The sequence below is a fragment of the Narcine bancroftii genome, chromosome 7 (assembly GCF_036971445.1).
Source record: "Narcine bancroftii isolate sNarBan1 chromosome 7, sNarBan1.hap1, whole genome shotgun sequence".
Classification (NCBI taxonomy): domain Eukaryota; kingdom Metazoa; phylum Chordata; class Chondrichthyes; order Torpediniformes; family Narcinidae; genus Narcine; species Narcine bancroftii.
The window spans coordinates 151512841-151531714 of NC_091475.1; the positions used below are offsets into that span (position 1 = coordinate 151512841).

The 18874-nt window shown below is 37.5% G+C and overlaps 1 protein-coding gene across 9 annotated transcripts in view; it reads right to left on the bottom strand.

Moving 5' to 3' along the window:
- LOC138739226 (protocadherin Fat 3-like) overlaps window positions 1-18874 on the bottom strand; it is a 781242-nt gene that overhangs the window by 140833 nt on the left and 621535 nt on the right. The window lies entirely within an intron of this gene.

Below are 18874 nucleotides of genomic sequence, written 5' to 3' on the forward strand. Positions count from 1 at the left end.
TCTGTGAATACCTTGGCATTGTAGTCTGTAACCTTCCTTTTGAGCAAATTAATCCTTTTCATGATTGGTTCCTGCACCTTAAGCACCAACATATCCATGGCAATGCTAAAAACTTTGCGAGTTATTTTAACTCCATTTTACTGATTTTGTTTGAAGTTATATAGTCACAGGTCATCAGTAAAATTTGAAACTGCCAATTTTGGATGCTACAAATGCCAGGAGCTTTACAGTGCATGGTCACAGTTGTGGAATGAACTACACAGAACATCACATTGGTGTGGTTACAACATTCAGAGAACATCTGCAAGAGGAGTGCAAAGCACAAAGGTCGTGACATCAATCAGCATGAATGATCTGACATCAACACTGCCCCTTGGAAGCCCAACTCTCCAGCCAATTCACCTTGTGTTTAACACTGGGAAGGACCAGAGTTCCCATGTGGATGATTTACAGGTTATATGCTGGTTGATTTTTTTTCCAACTTTGCTACATTTCTCTATCTCCTTTCATGTTGCTGTTGATACACATCTTGCGGACTTCGTTGGTTTTGTATGAAGCAATTGCTCACAGATACGGGCGCATTAGCAGGCGGCCCATTGTAATATGTCATAATAGAGAATAAACAGGAAGGATGCAGGGTAAAAAAAGCTGCTGGTGGAAGAAGAATGTGGAAGGTGAGAAACAGCACTTCCCTATGCTGCCAAGGGAAGTGAAACTTATGCATGAACTTCAACGTATCTGTACTTCACCATGGATGTCCTCACTGAAACTTGCTAATTAGTGCAGATAAATCTTTAGAGGTTATAGCATAAATGTCAAAGATTATTAGATGGATTTACACAGAGTAGTTTCTCTGTTCAAAGAGAATTTTTGAATTCTCTGAGTGTAGAAAGCTCCACCAATGTAGTTATTGATGAACTGGAGAATGAAGGTTGAGGGAGAGAGCCTAAATAGGAATTTCCCACTTATCTCAAGAAGGCACAGGCATATTTTAGGCACTTACAAATTGTCATGCCTAACAAAATAGAGCCACTAGTGAGTGTACTCTATAATTGCATCAACCTGAGTGTCGTGCCGACTGTCCCACATCATGTACATCTATCATAGACTATCCACTTCCTGCAATCAGAAAATAAATGCAAACAATAAAGGTATCACGGATCCAACTTACAAATGAAATCTGTCCTGGGGTATTGCGTTGATGCAAACAAGAAGGCGTTAGGGGCTATATATCGTTAGGAGCTTGAAGAGATTTGGCATGCCACCAAAGACTCTTGCAAAATTCTACAAGTGTACCATGGAGAGCATTCTGATTGGTTATATCACTGTCTGGTCGGGAGGTGCCAAATGCACAGGACAGGAAAGGACTACAGAGGGCTGTGGACTCAGCCAGCACCATCATGGGCATTACTCTTCACTCCATTAAGGACATCTATAAGAGACATTGTCTCAAGAAAGCATCCTCACCACCCAGTCCATGTCCTTTTCTCACCACTACCATGGAGATGATACAGGAGCCAGAAGACAAACACCCAATATAAAAACAGCTTCTTCCCCTCTGCCCTCAGATTTCTGAAGCCCAGACACCACCTCACTTTTTTTTCTTTTGCACAAATTTATTTACCTTTAAATAGTGTATTTACGGTAATGTAATTTAACGAGCCTGCAGCTGACGTGGACTTTTTACCCCCTCCATAAATCTTCGTCCGCGAAGCCAAGCCAAAGAAAAGAAAGAAAATTTAGTGCAGTGGTTTTCAAACATTTTTTTTCCACTCACTACCTTAAATAATCCCTATGCCTTAGTGCTCTGTGATTTGTAAGAGATTACTTAAGGTGGTATGTGAGTGGAAAGAAAATATTTGAAAATCATTGATTTAGAGCAATGTTTGCACCTGTAATGCACAATACTGCTGCTGCAAAACAAGGTAAGGGGAGGAAAGTTTAGGGGAGACATCAAGGATACCCAGAGAGTAGTGGGTGCCTCAAATGAATTGCTGGGGGAGTGGTGGAGGCTGGTACAATCAGGCCTGTACTGTGCTGTAATGTTCTATGTTAACTTCGTACAACCTACTCTTTCCAGAGCTTTCAATGCAGTGACAATAAACCTGATTCTGATTCTGAAACTGGCTAAGACTACATTGATAAAATGTACATTGTGTAATTCTTTGTCAATCTTTGTTGTGTCCAGGTGATGGTACCCCAGCATCATAGAGGAAGAAATCTGTGAACCTCTGCATCTGGGAACAATTGGTCCTGCCAGCCAGATGGCATGGTTACACTTGAGTTTGAGTGCAGCATGCTCATTTTGATGGGCTTAGCTACAGAGGAAAACAGATGAGTATGCACCATGTACAGTTGGCAGTTCCACTTTTCCACAGTCTTCTAAATTCCACATCATGTCTGAATGAGAAATCAAATGATAGAACAGTATGATTTTTTTTTGTCACCATTGCCATCTCACAGTTCTTCATATTTCTTGGATATGGCTTTGCTGTAGGAAAACAGTGGGAGGTGATGGGGTAGGATGGAACAGGAGGGGAAGAGGAACACAATTACTTCATATGCAGCTGAAATATCAATGCAGAATGTTCAGCAAGCAGAAGGTGGGATGCAAAGAGATGGACGAATTATGACGATGCCATCACTATTAATGATTGCATCCTGCTGTTGGCAACAGGATCAACAGCAGTTTCAATATCAGACTATTGATATTCCGATATATCAGACAGCTCAATTTCCTTCACTGTGGTTTGGACATTCTTTTGCCCATTCCTTCCCCAGGAGGGTTTGCAGCATAAGTTGAACTGACATTGACTATTGGCAGTTGATTGAGAAGAGCACGGTGTATTGAGCAATGGCCAATATTAGAATGTGTGGCACAGTTTCTTGAAGATGCATTCATTAATCTTATTGTATCCAGGTCCTTAAACTGTGATTCTTCTACCAACATCTACAGTTATTTATTTTGTTTCAAACATAGCTAAGCTTTGAGCCCTTCAAAGCCTCCAGAGCAGGATCGAAAAATGAAATGGAACCTTTTATCAGTGTTACAAAGGTCAATCCCCATTCAGCATTGCTTTGTCCATCAGTCCCAACCACAATGCAATCTACTCACCATTCACTACCCTCCTCATCCATAATTTTAAAAGATATAGGTTAGCTTTAACTGAAACAAGGAACACTGAGTCTGTGCTGATGCCATACCTGATCCACTGCATTGAAAGCTCTGGAAAGAGCAGGTTGTTAACATAGAACATTACAGCACAGTACAGGTCTGATTGTACCAGCCTCCACCACTCCCCCAGCAATTCATTTGAGGCACCCACTACTCTCTGGGTATCCTTGATGTTTCCCCTAAACTTTCCTCCCCTTACCTTGTACAGTTGTCCTTTGATGTTTTCTCCTTTTGCCTCAGGAAGGAGGTGCTGGCTGTCTGCCCTTTCTCTGTCTCTAAAAAGGCAAAGGAGGAAAAACCCAACACCCAACCCCAACCAACCAATTTTCCCTTGCAACCGCTGCAATCGTGTCTGCCTGTCCCGCATCGGACTGGTCAGCCACAAACGAGCCTGCAGCTGACGTGGACTTTTTACCCCCTCCATAAATCTTCGTCCGCGAAGCCAAGCCAAAGATTAATCTTATAGACCTCTATTAAGTCCCCTCTCATCCTAATATCTGAATATGCTTGTTATATTTCAATCAACAAGTATCAGTTAAGCTTATAACACTATCTGTGACACAAGTTTTATTGTGTGGATGGCAAAACACATTACAGTACAGCTAAATTTTGCATTATTTAAGATGGGGGATTCACATATTGAAGGTCAGCACGGCGATTAGAATCTATCATCTTGGAATGGGTATTTGATGTGGTATAGCAATTGAAAATGATAGTGAGGAAAAGTTTTGATATGTTTCAGGAAAATGTGTATAGTTCCTTGAATATTACATAATATTGTATTGTGGATTTCAACATAAAACACTTCTAAAATCAATTTAACATAGAAAGTCAAACTAAACACACAGCAATGGTATCGTAACAGTAGCCTGTGTTTATTTCTGGCACATTAAATATGGTAAAGTGATTCATTGTTAGAGGCTTACTATAAATGTGTTACAATTGAATGATTGCTTTGATTTTTCATTATAAAGTGGATTGAGTTACAAGTTTTCAAAGCAAATGTTATTTTATTTAGTTTATAAATAGTTATTTAAAGAAATAATGAACACTCTTGAAGCTTAGGATGGCTAAAAATGAACACAGACAGGCACTGAAATAATGTAATTGCAGTGCATTTAATTTGATTTTCTACAGAAAATTGATTTTGGTTTTATCTTAATGTATAAATACATGATACAACATTATTATGTATTCAAGGCACTGGATTCATTTATCACAGCACAGAAAATGTTTCTTCGACCTTCCATAGCTATAATTTTCAATGTGGCACAATAGAAATGGTTTAGATTAAATATCCACTCAGCTGATCTATTTCAGTGGCTGGACTGACCTTGTATTTGCAATATATCATTGCAGTTGCACAAGTACTGCACCATTGTTTTGTGTTAGTATCAGAAACATTGAATCCACATTATGTTAATAAGAATGGACATATAACTCACCTCTTATTAATGTCTAAACACGTGAGAAGGCATTTGAATCAATTTTGAGAAATAAACTATACCAAAAAGGTGGTCTCCTTGTCGTGGTTCTTATATTCTGCCCGACAGAAGGCATTTACTGGTTTTTAAATGCTGTAGGCCCTGGGCAGTGAGCGAATGGAGAATCTATTTCAACTTGAAAATTTATATATGGCGCAAATGACAGCTTTACTCAGTTAAAAGAGAAATTGACTTGAAACCTTCATTGTTTCCTCTCAATAGAGACAATAAGTCACATTTTTTAGATTTCATTTCAGACTTCCAGCAACTACTGCTCTTACATGTGTAATAAACTTGTTATCTAAGCAATTTGTATAATAAAACTCCAGAATATGATAAAAAAACCATACAATCTTTAAGTTTTCCTGTTACAAACGATTCATTTCAGTGCTCAACCTGAGCTGAAATTAATAGACTGTGCTGACCTTCCAAAGATCGTTTGAATCATTGTATCCATCATATCTTTATCCTCCATTCTTAATTTCAACTTGATAAAACAATATTGTCTCAAACTTGGTTTACATAACATCACACTTCTTGCACAGCGTAATGCAAGTTCAACAAAAAAAACCCTGAATGTAATGATAACTGAGGTCTTCATGTGAGTTGCATTAAGCGTATCATTTCCTTTCAAAGCGCTCTATATACTGTATCTGATCCACGAACTCAGAGGAGTCAGGACATGACTGAATATGACTTCATTCATTTTCATCCATGCATGTCTTACCCTTGTCATTTGTAGGTCACTCACACATCCTTAGCACCCCTGAAACCTACTTCAGAATGGTGTAAAGTCAAAGTTCCTAACAATTAAACCTATTCTTAAACATTAACCCAATCCAAAAGTAGTTTCACAACGACTACCAATTTTATCCTCTGACCTTAAATTCATCAACTATAGCTCACTCTCTGTCAACTCTATCCACAAGTGTCAAACTATTCACCGCCAATCCTAGATCCTGATCACTGGCCCTTCTTCTCTACCTAAACCACTAACCAACCCACCTCAATAACATTAGCCTGAATTTCTCTTCCCAATATGGTCAAAGACCTAGACACAGACAAGGTATTGGATCCAAAGGAAAGATTTTTAATATGCAAAGTCTCTTCGGAAGGCTTGTCTACCCAAGGCCTCATGCTCTACTGAATTTCCTCACTGGCTGCCCTCAAATAATTGTTGGTATGTTGTCAATCTATTTAACCTGCTCTTAACAATAAAAATGAATTTCTGTGCGTAAATGTTAATAGCGAAAAAATATTTTTACATGAAAAATATTTTTATACTTTGTCTTTACACCAATGACAAGGGTAAGACATGCATGGATGAAAATAAATGAAGTCATGTTCAGTCATGTCCTGACTCTTTTGAGTTGGTACTTCAGATACAGTACATAGAACACTTTGAAAGAAAATTATATGCTTAATGCAACACACATGAAGTCCTCAGTTATCACTTATTTAGTTTTTTATTGTTGAACTTGCAGTTTTATTTGAAGAAAAAGATTATTCAAGTATTAAAAATATTCAACCTGCTTTTAAATACATACTTGGTATGACATATATAGCTGGTTTAAAGTTAAGTTGTTTTTAGCTTAGCTGGCATTTAGTTTTAGTAGCATTCAAAATTCAATCTGTCAAATGTCTTGCCTGTTGAACAGTTGGTAGCACAATGAGAAATGTCTTTGCATGGTCAGCCAATTCAGAATCAAGTGACAACATTTTCTCTGTAAACTGTTCCATTAAACAGCTTTTTCATGATTTCCTAATGCCAACCCTTTCCAGCAACAATGTCAATTTCAGTTAAAGCATGCCACTTGGCATTTAGATTATCAAGTATATTCAACGGAGACTCCAAACTGCTACTAACAACAGATGACTACTTCAAAGCCTCCAAATATTACAAAAGAAATGGACCAGCAAGCAGTAAGACAACATCTGATTCCAACTTCCCAGAGTGGGTTTTCATTTTCCAGACAATAAATAACATTATCCTTCTTTACAAAAACATTCACATGATTTTCACATTCAAATTTCAGATTTATTGTTAGAGTACATACATGACACATGGGTGTCTCAGTTAGTGTAATGCTGTTACAGCACCAGTGATTGGATCTGGGGTTCGAATCCTGCACTTTTGGTAAGGAGTGTGCCCAGTCTCCCTGTGTCTGTGTGGGTTTTCCCCAGGGGTCCACTTTTCTCCCACTGTTCAAAATGTATCGGGGGGGGGGGGGGGGGTTTAAAGGTCAATTGAATGCAATTGGGCAGCAGCCAGGGCCCATGGATTGAAAGGGAGTGCTTTATGTCTAATTTTAAAAAAAAATGACATCACATGCAATGCTGACATTGGGACTAGCTGAACAATGGTCGGCACAGAGTGGAAGGGCCAAATAGCCTGTTTTCCATTCTGGTCTCTTGACGTTATTTTGATATTTTTACAAATTGTGTCCCATTTTTTCATCTTAAAAACCACACTTTGGTCTAATTCCCATGATCTTTTAAGTCCCATTAGAAGTTTATCCCCTGAGATTTCTGTTAAGGCTAAATAATAAAATGAGGCTTTGTGTCCTTTGTATTCAGTACAGTAGACAGTATTGTAGCAATTTGTGGAGGTTGCTGTGTGGTGTGTAGCACGTGACACAGTTGAAGATATCTCCAAAATTGTGACCTAGCGATATACTGTTGGATTATTTTTTTGAATATTTTATTTTTTCATTTTTTAATAAATATGCATTGTAAAATCTTCAATGTCACAATATAGTAAACTTTTTCATACAGAAAACAAAGAAAAACCTCTCCTTCCTCCTACAAAATATAAAACCACACACTGTCAGAGCTCACACTTCTACTATCCATAAAAAATCTAAGCAGGGAAGTCACATCTGTTTATATTGTAACAGCATCTGCTATTATCATTATTATAATCGGGCCCCTATATGGTTGAAATATGGCTGCCATATCTTGACAAAAATATATATGTTTGTTTCTTTAGATTGTATGCAATTTTCTCCATAGGTATACAACTATTCATCTCTGCAGTCCATTGTGCTATGAATAAGGGAGAGTCAGACTTCCAAAAAGTTGCAATACAATTCTTAGCCACTGCTAAGGCTCCTTTAACAAAAGAAAATTTGAATTTAGTTAATTTATTACTTATTTCAATAAAATTAACCAGAAAATAAAGCTCCAGGTTATCCACGAAGGCCACTCCTGTTATTCTTGCTAATATTTCAGCAATATCCTGCCAAAAAGGCCTCACCTTTACACATGACCATGTCACATGTAAAAACATTCCTGTTTCAATCCCACATCTAAAACACATCTCCGATATTTCAGATTTTGATCAATGTAACTTCTGTGGCGAAAGATATAATTGGTGTAGGAAGTTATACTGAACCAATACATATCCTGCATTTATAATTGATATCATGCTGTCCAAACACCAATCAGACCAACATCTTTGATATTACAACACCTAAATCCAACTCTCATCTCTTTCTCAACCTCTGCAGACTTGGTTTTGCACTTTCACTCTGGAGAGCAAAATACATTTTTGGTATAAATTTGGGTGCATTCCTCAGCCAAATCGTTTGATCCATTTCACTAATCAACACTGGCCCCCATATTTCTATCAAGAATGGCCATAGGTGGAGGAAGCAGAAGAAAGATCCATTTTGCCTACTCCTTATTTCTGTTTTAGTTGATCAAAAGACACAAGAACTCCCTCTACATAGCAATATTCAATGTATCTTATTCCTTTGTCACATCAGGTTAGTATTCTATTACCTAGATTCATCGTCAGCAACACATTCTTATATAATGGTGCTGTTAACGATATCCCTGCTTTTTTCCAATACACTCATTGAGTCTCTGCCATATTTAATCATATGTATTAATATAGGATTGTCTGTCTTTTTTGTTATTGACTTAACACTCTCTTTATGAATAAAAATTTTTGCTACCCCCTTTTTCATTGAGTAAAGTCCTATTTGAATCTGGGGTCGGGGGGGTGGGTGCCTTCTTCAAAGAAGAATGAAAGAAATCTAGCTTGTGAAGCCAAATAGTACTTTTTGAAATAGCCCAAGTCCTCCCCCCCCCCCCAGCTTATAGTCCCATGTTAACTTTTCCAACAAAATCCTCAGCACTTTATTATTCCAAAGGAAATGCCTAATACAATAATTTAGTAATTTAAAGACATTTTTCAGCAAAGAAATTGGCAGCAATTGCAAAATATATTGTAGTCTTGGCATCACATTCATTTTAACACAATTAACCCTTCTCAAAAAGTAATTGGTAAATCTTTCATTTCTGCAAATCCTTCTCTATCTTCCCTAAAAGAGGAATACAATTTAATTTATACAAATTCTGTAATTTATTATCAGTCATTATTCCTAAATATTTAATTCCATCTGCCTTTCATTAAAATCAACTTCCTCTTTTATATCTTTCATAAAAGTTCATCAATGGGATTTTCTCACTTTTATCCATATTAACTTTGTAACTTGAGATTCTTCATATTTTTCTAATCTTGTTTGTAATTTCTCCAAGGACTTAACTGGATCAGATAAATACAATATCACATCATCAGCAAGTAGACTAATTTCATGTTCTTCTTGTCCAACTTTGAAGCCTTTTATGTCCGGATCTCTCCTTATAATCTCCGCCAGTGGTTCAATCACAAGGATAAAAAATGCTGGAGACAGGTATCATCCCTGTCTATTTGATCTACTGTGAGGGAAGACTGCTGACATCTGACTCTTAGTTATAATTTTAGATAGCGGTTTATGAAAGAGAGTTTTTTTATCCAATTTATAAATATTCTACCAATACCAAATTTCTCCAATGTTTTAAATAAAAAAGGTCATTCTAATCGATTGAATGCTTTTTCAGCTCCAAAGAGACTTATACAAGAGTTCAATTTGATTTAGCCATATACATTATATTAAATAGCCTGCCAAGACTATTTGCAGAGTGTTTTCCTTTAACAAATTCCATCTGATTTGAATGTATCAGTTTAGGTAAATATTGCCCAAGCCTGTTGGCTAAAGCCTTTGCCAATATCTTATAAACAGCATTCGGAAGCAAGATAGGTCTTCATGATGAAGTTTTTAATGGGTCCCTATTCTTCTTCTAGTAATAATAGCTGTTGAAAAAGTGTCTGGGTCTCCACTGCCTGGCCCAGAACATCCATCAGAAGAGGCATCAACAAATCTTGTGTGGAAACCATCCTTCCCTCAGAGACTTATTAGCCTGCAAAGTGCTCAGAGCCTTACCAATTTCTTCTCTTATGAAAGGGGCATCTAGTTCCATCCGATTTCTTGCCTCCAATTTTGGAAACTCAATGGTCACAAGGAACTCGTCCATCTCATTATCATCTCCTAATAATTCTGATTTATAGAACTTTGTATAGTATGGTGTAAATGATCATTGATCTCTTTCTGATTGTGAGTTAATGCATCTACATCTATTTTAATTGCATTTATCATCCTCTATGACTCCTCTGCCTTCACTTGGCAGGACAAAACCTTATGTGCTCATTCTGCTAGTTCATAATTTTTTTGCTTAGTTTTTAAAATGGTTCTTTCTGTTCTGTACATTTGCAACAAATTGTACTTCATTTTTTTTATTTTCCAAGAGTCTATATTTTTCTTGTAAACGCATCCTTTGATATTCTTTCTCTAATTCTGTTATTTCCTTCTCCAAACCATCCACTTCCATGGTATATTTCTAAGATTTTTTTGTATACAGAATAATTTGTCCTCTCAGATAACCCTTAAGTGTATTCCATATGAAAAAACTGTTATCAGTAGAAAAGAGGTTTGCATCACAAAACAACTCTATCTGTCTCCTAATAAACTCACATAAGTCTGTCCTTTTCAACAATGTGGCATTAAGACACCATCTATACATACTTTCTTGTTTTTCCGATATCAAAATGATTAAGGTTAATGGCAAATGGTCAGAGTAGTCTCATCATGAACTCCATTTTTATCACTGTGCTTTTTAACTGTGCAGAGATTAAAAATAAATCAATCTTTGTATGTAAGTCATGGACCCTTGAGTAGAACAAGTAGTCTCTTTCCATGGGGTTGAACTACCTCCAGATATCAAATTTAAATACTTCATAAATAAGAGTGTCACTTTTGAAGCTTTTGTCCTTGTTACCATTCTCACTGATTTATCCAATATTGGATCCAAACAAAAATTAAATTCCTCCCAACCAATAATATTTTGCCTTCCCTCTGTTGTTTTTAAAGAAGACATTCTTCATAAAGGTTTCATCATCATAATTTGGAGCATAAATATACATAAATGTCCAGGATACTGCATAAATCTTGCAATGTGCCATTACAAACCTTCCCCATGGTCAATTACTATATCTTCTACTCTTACTGGTACATTTTTATTAATTAAGATTGCTACCCCTCTCACTTTTGAACTAAAAGAAGATGATATTACACCCATCCTCTTTTTGAATGAGCATGCTCCAGTTTAGTAAGATGTGTTTCCTGCAGAAAAACTATGTCCGCCTTTAGTTTTTTTAAGTGTGCCAAGACCCTTTTTCATTTCACCATCCTGCTTAATCTGTTAACATTAAGAATATTAAACTTTAATGTTCTATTCATACAAATTCTTAAACAAATACTGTTCAGCAATAAAACCCTTTTGATTATTCAATTAATACTGCAGTCTTTCCCCTTTAAAAAAACATATAGTGCTCCTGCTCTGATGGAGATGTAAACAAGAAACCCCAGAAGCTTGCGAAAAAGCCCATGGATTCTTCTGAGGAAGGAGAACCCCTCCCTTTAGCAGCATCTTGTAAAAATACTCTTCTCCCAGCACATTACCACCCCCCCACCAACTTGAGATCTCTGTGCAAATGACAATAACATTCACTTTAGTAATAATTAAAAGATTATTCAAAAGATAACAATTTTTACTTAGTCCCATTATAAACATTCTTCTCAGTCTTATCTAATATCTTCAGTCTTATAATTTTTGTAGAAATTGCTCCACATCTTTCTTAATCTTGAAAAATTGGTGATCTCCCTCAGCTATTTCAACAATCAGTCGCAGGAAATACCCCTGAATATCTCATATTTTTTTGACTGCAGTTGTCTCTTCACAGCATCAAACTCCTTCTTTTGGAAGATTATGGGAAGGTCTCAGGATTTAAAATAAATTTGGACAAAAGTGAAATTATGCCTTTGACTAAAAGAGATTACAAACCATATCAACAAGAAAGCCAATTTCAGTGGCAACAATAAGGTATCAAATATTTAGCGGTAAGGCAATATATATATTACATATATGTTAATTATCTCCCTTTGCTCTAGAAGATAGAGGAGGACTTGACTAGATGGAAAGCTCTGCCCATATGATTACTGGGCAGAATAAATTGTATCAAATTGAATGTAATGCCAAGACTGCAATATATCTTTCAAACACTGCCCATTCCATTGCCCCAGTGCTTCTTCAAAATGCTCAGTGAACGTGTCAGAAACTTTTTGTGGAATCGGAAGGTGGCTAGAGTCTCCATGAAAAAATTAATATTGGAATATAAATTAGGGGGTCTAAAACGAACATATTTCAAAAATGTTCCCAGACGAGATTTATCACCTCACTGTTTGAAGGAGGGGGGCCCCCTTCCTGGGTACAAATTAGACTACACTTGATAGGTGTTAGGTCTGCTTTGTTCATGAATGAGTGAGTCAAACACCAGACTGAGTCGAAATCAAGGTTCTTTGTTCTTTATTGCCGGATTGTAACACTTGCAACTAACAGTGTTAGTTGGAGAAGGCGCATTCTGCCGTTATCAGCAAGTGGTGTTTTTTTTATACCTCTGGATACGTACTTAGTAAATTATCATACCATTACATTGTCCAATGAATAAACTGTTGCTGTCCCTCTCTGCTAGCCTCCTGCACATCAATTTGTCATCCCCACTCTTATCTTGAGAATACAAGGTCACAACTGCATCTTGTTACGGCCCAGCACTGGGTGACTCCCTCTACATTCCCAGCTCATGATGTTTTTACCTAACATAGGGGAAAGGAGAGCAGGAGAATTTATATATAAATGCAATATCAAATTAATTTCCAAAATGAGAAATAACCTCATGTTAAAATATATATACCAAATATGGCAAAAAAAATCAATGCATTGGATTGAAGGTGAGACTGTCTCCTCATACAGCCTTGCCACAGAACAATTTAATACCCATGATGCTGGACAACAGGATCCTGGACACCTAGTGCTAGAAAGGGATCAGGTGTATAAAGGACTGTTATGATCAAGAGCAAATAATGTCATTTAAGCAATTGAAAATGAAATTTGGATTATCTAATAGAACATTCTTCTGCTTCCTACAATTGAGGTCTTTCCTGAGAGACAAATTAGGACAATGACTCTGCCAGAGTGGAGCACCATGGAGATTCTAATTCAACAGGAGAATGTATTTAAGTTTATTTCTAGAATGTATTTCGTACTCCAAAGTTAGGCCATGAAACCGGGATTACACCGGTCAAGGGAGAGGTGGAAGTTGGACTTCGGTACAACAATTAATGAAAGTTGGTGGGAAGAAATGTCTAAACAGCATGACAGGATTATCAATGCTAGATACATGCATCAGTTGAACCTCATATCACAAAAATTACATAGTTCAAGATCAGAAACTTAAGCTATGTGTTTTAGATGCGGTGTAGAGGTTGGAACCTTTATCCACTCCACCTGGCTATGTATGAAGGTGAGATCCTTCTGGATATACCTTAAAAAAAAATTACAAAAGTGGAGTTTCCACAAAACACAGAATTGTTCCTTCTCGGAGATATTAGTGAAGTACAGTTTAGATAATCTAAAGGCCAAGTTAATTTTGTGAAGATCGCTTTGTCAGTAGCCAGGATGTGTATAGTGGCTTCATGGAAGTCCAACTCTCAACTTAGTATTACACAAAAGAGTATGGAGATACAAAGTTGCATTCCCCTGGAGAAGATTACTTATAAAAGTATGACATGTTCATTGAAGTGTAGCAGTCGTACCTGAGGGCACATAGATGCACAGATATGATCTATACTCCCTTTAAGAAAAAAAATAAGATACAAACCATCCTGATGGATAAATAAAGAAAAGATTGAATTAACGCTGTGGTACAGATGATGTGTGTTTTAATTTTTAGTTTTTTTTCCCTTTTATGGTTTATTTAATATCGGGGAAGGGATAAAAAAAACTCCTTTTTTTATCAAACTTGGACTAAAGTCTTGAAAGTACAGCACCTTTCCACCGTCGATCTCAAGTGGGCCACTATGTTGTTTAAAATAATCAAATGCTGCTCCCAAAATCGCTTCCCGATCCTGGTAACTCAAAAGTCTTACCAGGACCCGGCTGAGGTCTCTGCTTCTCAGGTCTTCTGGAACCGAGGGTCCGATGAGCCCTTTCTGAATGTAGCTTCTCATTAAATTTATTTTCTCCCAACACTCGTGAGATCCACGATTCAAAGAAGCTCCTTCAATCCAATAATTCAAACATTGTTACATCTGCTAAAGTTTTTCAAGTGTTCGATTTTGTCTAGCAACATTTGCCTGTCCAAATTTCACTTTTTTGCATTGTCTTCTAAAGGTTTCTAAAGTTTGTCTCATGTTGTAACCAGGTTGACTTCCATTTGGCCCCTTCGATTCATTAAGTCATCAGTTGCCACCCATCTTCTCTGACGTTCTTTATTGCATTTTCCATGCTTGTGCAACGTGTTCATAATAGCTCCATCTTTTTCAGGAACTTACTTCAATTTTGCGCTGACTCCCTAGCACTGTTGGGTTCAGCTGGTCTTAGATGCCTTTCAGGCTTTCACTTGGCGATCCCGGTGGACTGGGTGCCTCTTCAGGTTTCGTTTTTTGCAGTATTGGTTTCTTGCTAGTCATTTAGTGGAAAAAAATCTTGAATTTAAACTTTTAAATCGTCTTTTTAATCACATTTAAAAATTTTTAAACCACAATTACATTTATAATTTTTATCACTCTTCACGGACAGCTCAGTCCAGACATGTCTGTTTAGATCCTTTGCATGGCCATGCCCTCCCATACTGTTGGATTAAATGATTAAAAGATTTTAAACTGTTACCATTGTAAAGGTCTCCCTTTACAATGTTGAATAAAGGGGATTTGGTCAATAGATAATTTTGGATTCATCCAAATACTCTAGGCTTCCTTCAAATAGGAATTAAATTTAAGTAATCTGGCTAATTTATTCCAGAACAAATGCATATAATTGGGTGAGATCTTGCCTCAGGAGGCAACTTGAGAGACAACCATTGTAATGAGGGGATAGGAGGAAGAGCAAAACACTCACTTTGATACCAAGGAGGCACTCTCTCCAGAGGGAGAGACCAATACGCTTAATGTTTTCTTTTCTGATGGTTATTATAATGCATTATATTTTCTTCACACTTAGGTGCCACCCACTGTGATCACGAGAGTCAATGTGCATGATGCAATTCTAAAAGCCAACGATGGCACTTTGATAATTCGGTCATGAGAGTGCCACTTTTGTTCCATTTCTGAAGTGCAATATGAACTGAAGTCAACTTGGAATAATGTAAAACTGATTACAGCAGCAGGATGTGGTATTCAGCATTTTTGTAAACATTGTTTCTCTCTGCTTTCTTTTAATAGAATCAAGCTAGAGCAGCTAAAGTCTGATCAAATAATACTCAATTCAGCTTTTTGAATATCTGGTCACAGAAATTTCAGCATCTGCAAAAAAGATACATGTTAAACATTGAAGTCGAAACTCAGTTTCATATTTTGTAAGGTAATGGAGGTATATGATGCATGTTTAACCCAGGATGTGCAGTTAAAAATTAAACGGAAATGAAAAAAATTACATTTGCATTCTTGATGGAGTTTTCATTGGTGGCTGTGTCAACAGATCGCCTCATAAAAGGGTGCAAATCAAGGTTTTATAATAAAAATATGGAAATAACAGCAGGTTAAACAGCATCTGTGGAAACAAAACAAAAGTTAACACTCCAGGTTTTAAAATCAAAATAATTGAAGGTGCAGAAAATGTACAACAAAAGCAGAGTATGCTGGAAATATAGCATTTAGGCCACATCTGTGTGAAGAGAGACAGAAACAACAGTTCAGATTAGAACTAAAAAAGGAGACAAAAGCATCTTGTAAAGCTGCATGGAAGAGTGGGTATGGAAATGTCACTGATGGGAAAACCTCAAGGATCATGAGGATAAGATGTACACAAGGCGATCTGGTCAGAGAGTGAATGGGAACAATTAGTGTGAGAAAACATAGCTGGAAAAATACCTCCTCACTTTTCAGCAAGGTGCAACCGTGTCTGATCTTCCTGAGACGATTGAGGCGGACAAGGTTACCGGCCACCATCCTGTCAACTTTCTACAGGAGCTATATCGAGACTGTCCTGGCTGGCTGCATCACAATGTGGAGTGGTTGCTGTAGTCTATGACATTGGAGCTTATTCCACAGGACCATAAGAGTAGTGAAAGGATCACTGGGGACACCCTCCCCTTCTATCGACATGAGCAATTGGAATTGTTGTTTGAAGAGGTCTCACAAAATCACTGAAGACCCCAATCAGTCTGTAAGTAGCATCTTCTGGCTACTCACGACAGGAAAGAGATAGAGGAGTATCAGAGTCAGAACAACCAGGCTGAGAAAATTCTTCTTCCCATGAGCTGTGAGACTACTTATGAACTGCTCATACAAACCCTCTGAAACTCTCCTATTTATTAAATAATAGTCATGTAAGTTTATATATTTATATAGTTAAGCGCCTTGATGATATTGAATTTTCGCCCTTGCATGAACCAACTGTGTTCGCACCAACTGAAGTCTTGTCCATAAGCACAGGAATCAAGATGGCCACACATAGTCTATGGACCCCAGGTCACAGACTTTCAAAAAAAGTATGCACATTTTGGCTATTATATGCCTTGTATCCCTGTTATAGTTTGTCAAATGTAACATAAACCACGTAAATTTTATAATTTTTCTTATATATATTAAAAAAAAATTCAGTCATATTTGCAATTGGACACAAGTCACATAGGTTGCAAGTTAGCGAGTACCTGTACATACTGCATATGTATCGTTTGTCTATATGTGTGCTGTGTGAGTATGTTCACATGTTTTTGTACCAAGGACCAGAGAATGCTGTTTCATTGGGTTGTAAAATTGGATGATAATAAACTTGAACTTGAAAGAACTCAAACATTTGTGGGAGTTGCAAAATGAAGAGCAGAATGACAAGCCCAGCCTCAGACATGACCTCCAATCTAGGACAGGAAAAAAAATGTAGTCAAAAAAAAGAGTTAATTTAATGTTACTGATGGAGAAATCAGGTTTGTGAAGTTGTAGGATGTAATAATGAATCTATAAGGCTGCAATGTTTCCAGATGGAAAATAGGGAATTATTCTTGACTTTGTTCTGGGCCTTGCTGTGATAGTATAGGAGGTCACGGACCAGTAAGATCCAAGGTGCAGTGTGATAAGGAGTCCACAACAAAGTCAAAGGGAAACTCAGATCATCCCTGGGAATTGGAGGGGCATCTTCCCTCCATCGTTTCCAGTCCTATCTCCTGCCCAAAATCTACAAGCAGGACTATCCTAGCAGATCCATTATTCATCTGTTCTTGTCCCCTCCAAATTTATTTCTTCCTACCTTGACTTTCTCTAGTTCTGTCCCTTCTTATTTCCTTCTCATTTGTATTCATTACATCTCTGCTCCCAATAGACTCATCTTTACGTATAATCCCTTTACACAAGAGGAATATCATCTCATCTTTGTGTGCTGTTTCTTTAATCATTTTAGGCTGCTATCATTCTTCTGTACTCTCTGCAAGGCCAATTTATCCTTGTTGACATGTGGTGCACAGAACTGAATGCTTAAAACCAAAACTTCAAATAACAATAATGGGACAGCAACATAACTTCCATCTTATCCATTCCAGTCCCCACCTTGAGATACAACCAAATTCACACAATGTCTGTGATCCCACAGTCCAACATTTCACCATTCATAAAGTACAACTATGGTCTGAAGCAATTTCATGCGTGTTAGGTATAGTGCAATTTTATTTTAAGTACAGTATCTCTAAACTACTACATATCTGTTTAAGATTTCTAGATGTAATCAAAAAAATAAATGAATGTAGTTGAAGTTATTTTGCTTTTCAAATTAGTTTAATACAGTGTTTATGTCATGTTTCATGAACATACCTTACCAGTGAACTGGTTTTGAATGTTATCCATGTATGGCAACTCTTCCCTGAATAGAATAGAATGATTCAACCGGCTAACCTCAATCAATCAAGTGTTCTTGCTCAGGAGATAGGGGCAAGAAATATTTGGCACCTGGATGAGGACTGTCACACCAGAAGCCTTCCATTGGAGTGACAAGCCTCACATATAAAGCTGTGAATGGAAAAAAAAAAAATTCCTCCTGGGATCCTCAGATGTGGTCTCCTCTACATCGGAGAGACTGGGTGCAGACTGGGAGATCACTTTGTTAGCCATCCCAACTCTGTCCACCACAATAATGTGGATCTCCCAGTGGCCACCCATTTCGATTCCTCCTCCGATGACCATGTCTGTCCATAGTCTCATGCACTGTCAAACTGTCACCACCTGCAAGCTTCTGACTGGGCACCCTCCAACCAGATGGCATTAATATTGACTTCTCTGGCTTTCGATCAACCCCTTCCCCTCCCCTTTTTCTCCATCACCCCCCCCCCCCCCATTTTGTCTCTCTCCCCTTTTTCCTGTCTCCTTTCACACATGTATAATCAATTCTCACCTCTCCCCTTATAACATCCAATTAACACCTTTTGCTGGTCAGGACTCCTCCCTCAGACAGCACTGTCTGTATTCTGAGATTTCCTGTATTTTGCTTACTTCTTGAAGAAGGGCTCAGGCCCGAAATGTTGGCAATATATTTTTGTCTCCTAGGGATGCTGAAAGACTGGCCGAGTTCCTCTAACATTTTGGTTTGTTTTTTACTACTATCACAGCATCTGCAGACTTTTGTGTTTCACTCTCCTCAGATCAGTCACCAACCCCAACATTTAACCACTTAATCATTTATGTATGCTACGTTATGGCACTTCTATGAAAGAAAGCTTGCTAAAGCAAAACAGAATCTAAGACCATAAGACATGGGAGCAGAATTAGGCTATTCAGCCACAGCATCATGT